General features: G+C 38.5%; 1 long non-coding RNA gene across 1 annotated transcript; it reads right to left on the bottom strand.

The window, feature by feature from the left end:
• Positions 1 to 319: 319 nt before the first annotated feature.
• Positions 320 to 9,585, bottom strand: LOC145502040 (uncharacterized). Its single transcript, XR_014051287.1, has 3 exons — positions 9,529 to 9,585; positions 1,591 to 1,733; positions 320 to 1,058 (listed from the first exon to the last, which is right to left on the bottom strand). It is a non-coding gene; the product is annotated as an uncharacterized LOC145502040 (long non-coding RNA).
• Between the last annotated feature and the right edge of the window lie 255 nt (positions 9,586 to 9,840).

Raw genomic sequence — 9,840 nt, 5'->3', positions numbered from 1 at the left:
ATCCTATGAACCAGACAGGAGAGTTTAGTATACAAACTATTACATTAGATGACAAGAGAACATAGAGACCTGCGTTTTCCGTACGCGTTGTGAGATAACGTGAGCCAATTCTTAAAAAAAATAAACTTGTTATGATTTGCAACATTAAAATCGATTCTCAATGATTTGTAAGAGGAAATTTGTCCCGCTTTACATTGGAAAAACTAGTGTTCTCTTGTCAGTTGTAACTAATTGGTTGATGAAACAAACTGGTGAATATTTGCAAGGTGGCACTTTTCACTAAATAAACGTTAATGTCCAAAAACAGCTGGCGTTTGGCTAATAATCAATGACTTTATTCCTCTAATGTTGTAGAAAAAACAAATCAATCTTGCTCAGTTGTCTCCAAACGCGATGACAATTCGTGTTTAATTTTGTTTGACAGCACGGGAAAAACCATCTATGACAGAAATGCAAATTTAAATTTCCAAATACAGTTGGTCTTAGTCTAATAATCAATGATTTAACGTCCAAAGTTGTGAAAAAGACAATTTAATTTCGTTCATTTGTCTTCAAGGGCAATGAAAATTTGTCTTTGATTTTGTATGTTAAAAGCTAAAACCATCTGATGATGGAACGAGCACAAATAGTCAATTTGGAAACGTTAAGTTTTGTATTAAGAACCGTAAACAATTTTGCTGCTTTAGCAAGTTGATTCAGTGTTTCCCTTCAAGTATTTTTAAAACTCTCGTGCGTTTTACAGTGCCACCTTTAGAAATATCACTGGGCTGTGACATCAACGGAGATTGTAAATAGTGACTGAAGCTTAGCTAAACTCACATCAACCGATTCTTGAACATCGTTGTACTTATTTCCATGTGATGTAATCTTTCTGGACTTGCAGCAAGACAGTCAGTAATATAGCTGAAGAGTTCACATCCTTTACAAACTTAAACAACTAATCAGCCACCATTTCACTTAAAATTATTTGACATTTCAAACTTCTTATCTTTGTAGTATTCCTTCCGATTCAGTGATTCCAGTTTGTCCTTTTCGTCAGATTGTTTTCTTAACGGTTCCTGAAAAATGATTTACAAACGTTATGATTAGCAAATTCAAAAAAATTGTTAGACATAACTAGAGAATACTCCAAAATACAGTCTCAAATGCAACATAGCAAAGGCAAGAGTAGTAATCTCCGTCGAGGCCAAACTAGGTTTAGAGGTTGAAGTGCAAAAAATTCCAAAATAAAGCTTCTCAGTGGAAAAAGATAAAATTTCGTAGTTGTTTTGACATGAAAAGCCCTGTCTGCATTCAGAGATGCAATTTTTCAAAATTTAACACGCCCTCTCGGTTTTATTTCTGCTACAAACCTAAAAACGTCCTCGTCGAAAGCTTGTAAGGTTTCCCCGTATACTTTCGATACTTTAAATTTCAAATTCCAAATTTGTAACTTCTCTCAAATATTGCAGAATAAAATATTATATCCCTCGCCCAATTCAGTGAACAATCTCAAAGCGCACGTGTTGGCGCTTCAGCAACGCAACGTTATGTCACCTTGATATCTTTTCAGGCAAACTTAAAGCAATATTCTCCATAGGCAAAGCTTACCTTCAGTTGGACAAGATTAAAGACGTTTTCCAAGCTTCCAGTTCTTCTTCTTCAAGTATCTTCTTGCCTCCAGAGTTCCAACTCGCCTTCACAAGGACGACACGTCTTCACACATCAACGGACAACATGGTTTGACGCAGATTCTACAATTTGTCATGAATATGGATTAGAAACTCAAACCAATCACTGACAAGTACGCCAAATACATGACAAGGATTTTGCTTGCACGCTTTGTCAGTCAGCGAATCACGAATCACGAGAAAAGAAAGATTGCATTTTCTTTAGTTTGTCTTTTATTCCCTGATGTTCATATTTACAATGAGAAAAAAAAATACAAGTTCACGTGGAAATCTGTCTTGGCTAAAGCCCTGGCCAAACAGACTTGCAAGCAGACGCAAGTGGAAAACTTGGGTGTGCTTGTGACTCCATTTGGCCAGGCCTGGCGTGCTTTTGGGTTGACTAGCACTCACTTTGGTTGATATCAAATTTGCATGCAAGCCGACGCAAGTTTTTCACCGTTTGGCCACCCAACCCAGGTCAACGCAAGTTCAGTGACGTCCATAAATTTTTATTAGCCAATGAAATACAGGATATGTTCGCCTTGAAATGTTTTTTTTTTTGCGACTTGGGTAACTTGCGATTCCGTTTGGCCAACCATCGCAAGTCTCTACGCGAGTTAAATTTGCGCCTACTTGCGATTACCTGCAAGTCTGTTTGGCCAGTGGGTTGGAAAGGAAGCAAAAAAAAGTCTAATTAGTATTTTATAAAGCTGTTGTAGCAATAACAGTTAAATGATGTTTCGTATTTTTCGGGAAAAAAAATGACGAATAAAGTGCATTTTTTGCTTTAAACATGTTAGTCTATATGACTCAAACTTACACCTGAGCTCTTTGAAATCTTCAGAATTTTTTTAAATTTATTAATTCACTTTACTGAATAAAGTCAAAAAAATAGAATGAACAAGATGGGGAATCTCGCAACGGATCAAACGGAAACGTTTTAACTGTATTCACCGAGAATAAAGTTTAAAAGGTACCATATTTTAATTTTCCAAACGTGGGCGAAAAACAGGAAAGCAGTAAATGTTCCGATAACAGTCAGGTGTAACTATTATAAACTTATAGAAATGAATGAGTTGCCAGCAATCGGATACCCGTATTATGCGCAAAGAACTTTGGGATCGCCAGGGGGCAAACATTGCAAGTCGATGAACTCCCTTGTTTGTGTGAGGTTTATTGTGAAATTTACATCGCGTAATGGTCTTAAAATATTCCAAAATTAGGTATAAATTGAGAGTAATTAACCCAGTAAAGCCTTATAAGTATTGTACAGCCTACTCTTGGCTTATTTGGAAGCTCAGTTATACAAATAATACTTGAAATATGCCCGGTGGCGATCATTGTGCTGTGTGGCGGGGGTTGATTGAAATGAGTAGATAGACCCGCGACTCATGCTGTTGGGCCTCTAAAGTTTTGCTTTTGCAAGCATGTCTGAAGCGATTTTCCTTTTCTATAAGAAATCAATAGTGACTCCTTGAATATCTCTCTGAGTACTGACTGGTTTTGCATTTAAAACTAACATTTGTCTCTGATGGTGCTTTTCAAATTTTGGTAATGACGGTTGAAATTGTGTGAGAAAGGGTAGAAGTTTCTTGTGCAGTCTCATTGTTTGTTTTGGAGCTTCTTTTCTGTCTTTATATTTAACTTTTCAGAGGGTCTTTTCTACCATTTGCTCCGGGTATTCTCTCGAGATAAGGTGTGTTTTAAAATTGTAAATATTCCCTTCACTTTAATTTCACAATGAACCTCATGCGAGCAAGGAAGTTTTATCGGTCGATTTTATCCCACATTTCACGGTTATCCAAACAAAAACTTACATTTTCCACGTATCAACATTGCACAATCCATTTGGGACAAAACAACGGCGAAAAAGCGTTGATCTTTCCCCAAAATCCTTTTTTTTTTGTACTTCTAAACAACTTTTCGCTATACATTTCCTTCTGGCGACCTTCTCTCAATTCAATTCACATGATGTTAAAAATGCGCTAATAGCTTCGGCGTGTGCTTAGAAATGGAAAAGTAACACATAATACCAGGTCAGCATTGGATTGGCTGAACTCTCAACAATTCATCTGGAACTCAAATCATACAAACTCATAGATATCACGGCCATTGCTTGTCAGTTACATTCCGTAATGAATAACAAGAAGAGATCTAAAAAGAACTAAAAACCAATTCTTTAGCTCCCAGCCCAACCCTCCCCACTTCACTTATCATAAAGCCTCGTTCCTACTCCCTATGACACTTTCCTCCCAAAGCCCCCCCCCCCCCCCCGTTTTCCAAATCCAAGATGGCGCTCGTCAGGTCGAAATGGCCTCACTTTCTATTTAGTCGAGAATTCCGGAAATTTCGGTTCATCCCAATGAAAAATGACCAGAAAAATGACATTTCTAAATGGTAGTCCCAATAACAAACATTATTTTTCCTGCAGGAATATTTCTTTGGGACGAACAGAAATTAATGACGTTTGCTAATTGCCTTAAAAGAGAGCTGTTAGCAAAAGAAAGATCCACCGATTTCTGGCGTAGTTGGGGAGGAGGGTCAGGGGATTGCCGCTATTGTGACTGTTTTAGAAAACGCTGAGCTCTCTTGAGAATTTCCTTTCAATTTTGTGACCTGACGTTGAGCTTAATTAAATTATGTTACACAATAAATATAGGAGACCATCGTGAAGTGCTGCCTAATTATGTTAAGATACTGGGGAGCGCACAATGACATTTGTAATAAGTCTTTAATTATTGTGAAACAACTAGCAAAATTCAATTCAATAAGGGAGATTGTACGGAATCAAATAGATTTTGAAAAAAAAAAATCGTTTTAATTGAGGGCTGTTGTTGAAGGCAGAAATCGATCCACCATCGACATGATCTTTGTCCTGCAGCAACTACAAGATAAGTGCAAGGATCAGCGACAACCTTTCTACCTGGCATTTATAGACCTCACTAAGGCATTTGATTTGGTAAGCAGAGACGCTCTCTTTAGATTGCTTCCTCTGGTTGCCCACATGAACTGCACAGCATCATAGAGGCCTTTCGTGATGGTATGATGGAATCGGTACAGTATGATAACAGCACTTCTACAAAGCATTTAGCACACAAAGTGGTGTACAGCTATGATGTGTTTTGACACCAACTCTGATTGGCGGCTCTTTTGCTCTAATGATCAAGTATGCCTTCAAGTCATCACGAAGAGGTATCTACCTCCATACCAGATCTCATGGCAAGTCGTACAATCCCTACTCTGCGAGAAAGAGATCTCGATCAGTCCTTCTGCCCGGTGAAAAAGGAGAAAGAAGCTCTGCTTCAAACCGTTCGATTTCCTTTCGCGCATGTGCGAACTACATCGGCATTTTTACGATAACTGCAGAAATTCTCGCGCGCTCATTGGCTAATTTTTATTGTCAATAAGCGGACAGACACATGAATTTATAATTTATGCGATGCGTCAACGAGCGACAGCGGGCAATTTGACAATTTGCTATCGCAAAAAACAAATTGATGTCAGTTTTTTAATGCGTCTGTCCTGTTATTGACAATGAATTTCGGCAAAACATTGTCAAAGTAGTCGGCGGATCCACAGCTACCTTGACAATGTTATGACGAAATTCATGATCAATAACAGGACAGACGCATGTAAAACTGACGTCAATTTGTTAAGTCGCATGTATGTGCCATGCTTTGTTATGCAAGATGTTTTTACGCAATCAGTTGCAAATTTCTACTTATTTTCGGCGAATGGCAATGAATAACTTGTTAGGATTTGTTAATGTACAGCAATGGTTTCCGGAACCGTGCGAACAGCAAAATATCAGACAAGAGTTTTGAATTTGATACGTACGTGGCGAACCCATGTCAGTACCGTGTTGCCAATTGTTATTTTGTAGCCAACCACAGGGCAGCAGATATTGTCGGCAGTCGCGCAAACGGCTGACAGCGTTTGAATCCCATCTGTTAAGCGTAGCTTACACTGATTAAAACTTGTCAAAAGTCAATAATTTATTCGTCCCTTGTTGCGGAAGGCGACCGATCAAACAATCAATCGGTTGCGAGCAGAGGTTCCCTCTCGTCTCTCTCCGAGCAGAAAGAGAGAGAAATCGCTGTCTTGTAGGGTATTTAATCTCTCAATCACGCTTCGAATCAAATTCAAAATCAAGAATTGCACTATTTAGCCACAGCAAACGCTACACCCAAGTAACAGTGTGCTAATCTATGAACTTTAAGACGTAGCATGAATGTTAATATGGCGGCTTTCATTGCCGGACTTCAAAAAGAGACAAATACGCTAAGCCCGCATTTCAAACAGATCGATGAGTATGCTTTAATCTGTAAAAAAATAAGCTGACTAGGTATTGTTCCTGAAAAGTGAAAACTGTCTTAGTTTTGTTTTTCCACATACAGTACTTTCCTTGTAATTTGCTTTTTGACATACAAAAACAACGATAAATTAATCCTAAAAATCTATAAATTACGTAAAAATTATTAACATCATGATATGTTCTTTTAACGGAAAGGTTTCGTCGGGATATTGCTATACGGACCGTTTCCATGTAAACTGGCAGTAAGCCGTTTATTTTTTTTCTTTTCGCGCTATATAACTAACTACTTTCTAATCTAGCTTGCTCGAGCCGCACTGGGGAATATTGGCCTGTACCAGTCAAACTCTCAAAAAATGGTCCACAAAAAAAAGTTTACAAGTTTCTTTTGATAAATTACTAATCAGTATTCGAAAAAATGGGACAATATCTAATGACGCAATGTTTGAGTACAGATCAAGCTAGGATTGACGACTTGTGTCAAAATGAAACTAAACCTTTAATTAGCGTATGTCCATCAATCTAACTGATGTAAGTAAGAAAAAAATGGACCGTTCTCTCCAAGTGACGTTACTGGAAAAGAGGTTCTTTATAACGAGAGATTTTACTAGCCCTAATCACTGCTGCCAATCAAGGTAAACCCAAAGTTTTGATTCGTATGGATGGATAATGTGACGTACAAAACAAAAGCACTTTCTTTTCATTTATTTTTAATGACTCAAGAATGGTGAACTTATTGATGAGTGATAGGAAAAAGACTATTGTACAGCCGAAAGCGGGTGTAAGAGGTAGTTAAAATGTTTTTCCCACGCATAAAAAAAGATTAAAAGACATGTGCGTGGCCAAAAAAAAAAAAAAAGATGACAATTATATATAATTTCCTTTTTTCACCTGTTCATTATATTTTTGTTCAAGTTTCTTCCTTTTTAAACGCAGAGGGCAAGAATAGGAGAATGATTTTGGTTGACTAGTATATCATTATTAGAATATCCCTTACTGTAGGATTTCTACTTTCAATATTTTCTCTGTTAACTGTTAGTAGAAATGACATCAACTCGGAAAAAAATCCGAGTTCCAGATGAGATTTGAACCCACGACCCTGCTTGATCTAGCCGGACGCTCTAACCACCCTTGGTCACCATAGAGTCTTCAGTAGCTAAATGGTTAGTGTCCGGCTAGATTGAGCAGGGTCCTGGATTCAAATCCCATCTGGAACTCGGGTTTTTTTCGGAGTTGATGTCATTTCTACATTTCGTATTCCTTATAATGTTTTCTCTCCCGGCCTCTTGAAGTGCATACTGAAGAAGAAAAAAGTCTGCTTTACCGAGGGAAATTTCAAGGTCCACTTTAGTGCAAAAAGTGAATCAAACTACTAAATGCGTACGTATCAGGCATTTACTGTCGTATTGGGTTGTACGTGTTGGAACTAAATACTTTCAAAAGTTTCAAAAAGAAGGCAAAAAAAACCAAACAAAACAACAACAACAACAACTCATGATTTCCTTGAAGAGCATAAAATATGTTGTAAAGCTTCCTACTGAATTGCTACTCGAGTCATTCCGGACTGAATACAAATGGATCAATAAATGAATGGCACTTGGAACAGTATGTAGGAAAGCATTGTGAAGTGCTGTCTATAGAACGAGATTGCGGAACGAGCTATAATTAGTTAAATGCGTCTTTTATTACTGAGAAAAAAAAAACTCCGCTTAAAAGTCAATTCAACAACAGAGATTTTACGAGCTTAATAGCATGTTAAAAGAATCGTTTTAATTGAAAGCAGGCGTTTTATAGAATCGTTAACGATGGTCCGCCAAAAATTCTTCCGGCAACCATTTGTTCTTAGCTGTCAACTTTATTGTGATCACTCTAAAACTCTGAATCAAGATACTCGAAAATGATGTATCTCACCTGCTGGTGTAAAACACATTATAAAGGTCCTTTGAGCGTCAACATGCTTACAATAACCAAGAGCCAGTGAACAAGAATGGCGAACTTCACTGTAACCGAAAACACCACAATCGAGCTGAACGAAGCAAGCAAATCCTCAATCCCAACAGGAATAGGGGTATTTCTTTCAATCTTAAACATTTTGCTGTCCATTACTGCATCAGTGGGCAATGCTCTCATCCTTGTTGCTCTTCACAAAGAGAGCTCCCTTCATCCTCCAACGAAACTTTTTTTGCAATGTCTAACGATCACTGATCTTTGTAGTTCGTATAGTGTTAATGTCGCTCGGGGGGGGAGGGGGGGCGGTACTCTCAGAAAAATTGGGTGGGATGTGCGGCCCGCTTCCCAAAACACTTACCCTATTTATGACCAAAATATGCGATATTCCCTACCCTATTTATGACCTAACCAATAATTACAAACCCTATTTATTACCTGACCCTTACATCAAAACCCTGTTTCAGACCTGCGTTATAATTAGTTCCCTGGTTCAGACCAATGTTAAATTACCGTAAACATAATTTGTGAAGGCCTTTCGTTGATTACATGATGAAATTGTGGCTTCTTCTTAAAAACATACCCATATCAAGGTTAGGGTGCAAAAATTATACCCTAACCTTGATATGGCCAAAATGGCCCAAAATGGCCGAAATCAGCTGAAATCGATACCCTATTTATGACCAAAACGGCTGAAAAACCATACCCTTTGGGGCTGCACATACCTATATAGCCCATAAAAGGGAGTGCCCCCCCCCCCGGGATATAGTTTCATCCAAGACTACGCTGTCCAGCGCGTGCTTCGCAAAATGCAAGCTAGTTGCAGATAAACAAACTGCTTTGAGATAATCAAACACTTAAGCTCAATAACCTACCTATTAGCCCTCACATTATGCTCCTATGACAATGAATAGCTTGTTAGGATGAAGTAATGCTCCGCGATGGTTTCTGAAACTGTGCGAAATATTGCCAGTTAGTCACCTGAGAAAAGTTTTGAATTTGACCCGTACGTGACGAGCAAATGTCAGTGCAATGTCCCACCAGTAAATTAGTGGCTAATCACAGGGCAGCAATTATTGTCCGCGGTGGCGCAAAGTGGCAGCGTGTTGAAACCTATCTGTCATGCGTGAGCTACATTAAAACTTACTTCCCTTGTTGTGGATGGCGATTGATCACACGATCGACGAAATCAAAGCTTTAATTCTTATCGTGTTAAAATAAATGTTTTATGTTTATGTTTTATCGACCGGTTGCGAGCCAAGGTTCCCTGGCGTCATTCTCCGAGATCTAGAAGAAAGAGAGAGGAATCTCCTTCACATGGTCGTAGTTTTACAGAGGGAAATGGCTATGAAGCCCGGCAAACATCAAAGGAGAAAACAAAGATGGCAAGATTTATGTTGGAAGGTCCACGACCGTGCACAATCTTTTGTTTTGCGCTCATACTCTATGCATGAATTACGTAACCAACACGTTTCTATTGGTTAGTTCCTCAGTGGGGAGTAAACAACTATTGTGTTTTGTGCACAGTCAAGGCCTAAAAAGAGAACAAAAACATACAACAAAGAAATTTGTCGGTTTTCATAAGACTCCCCTGTCTTAACTATGTCATGGTGTGCATACCGGTAATCTCTCCATCACGGTAGAAATCAAAATCCAAAATCTTGATTTGCGCTATATAGCCACAGCAAACGCTGCACCCAAGTAACAGTGTGCTAATCCATGAACTTTAAGACGAAGGATCTAGCATGAGTGTCGACGTGACGGCATCCATAGTATTGCACTGCCGAACTTCAAATGTCTTTACGTCAGGTCAAAAGGTTTGGCTATTGCTGCTTGAATTTCATTAAATACAGTACTTCCTAAATACAAAGGCCATGTACGTGATGAATGCCATCCATGCAAACGAAGCAGATCTTAATAACACCTATTGTA

Source organism: Orbicella franksi, chromosome 11 (assembly GCF_964199315.1).
Source record: "Orbicella franksi chromosome 11, jaOrbFran1.1, whole genome shotgun sequence".
NCBI lineage: Eukaryota > Metazoa > Cnidaria > Anthozoa > Scleractinia > Merulinidae > Orbicella > Orbicella franksi.
The sequence above is the reverse complement of the archived record's forward strand: the minus strand, read 5'-3'. Positions and strand labels throughout refer to the sequence as shown.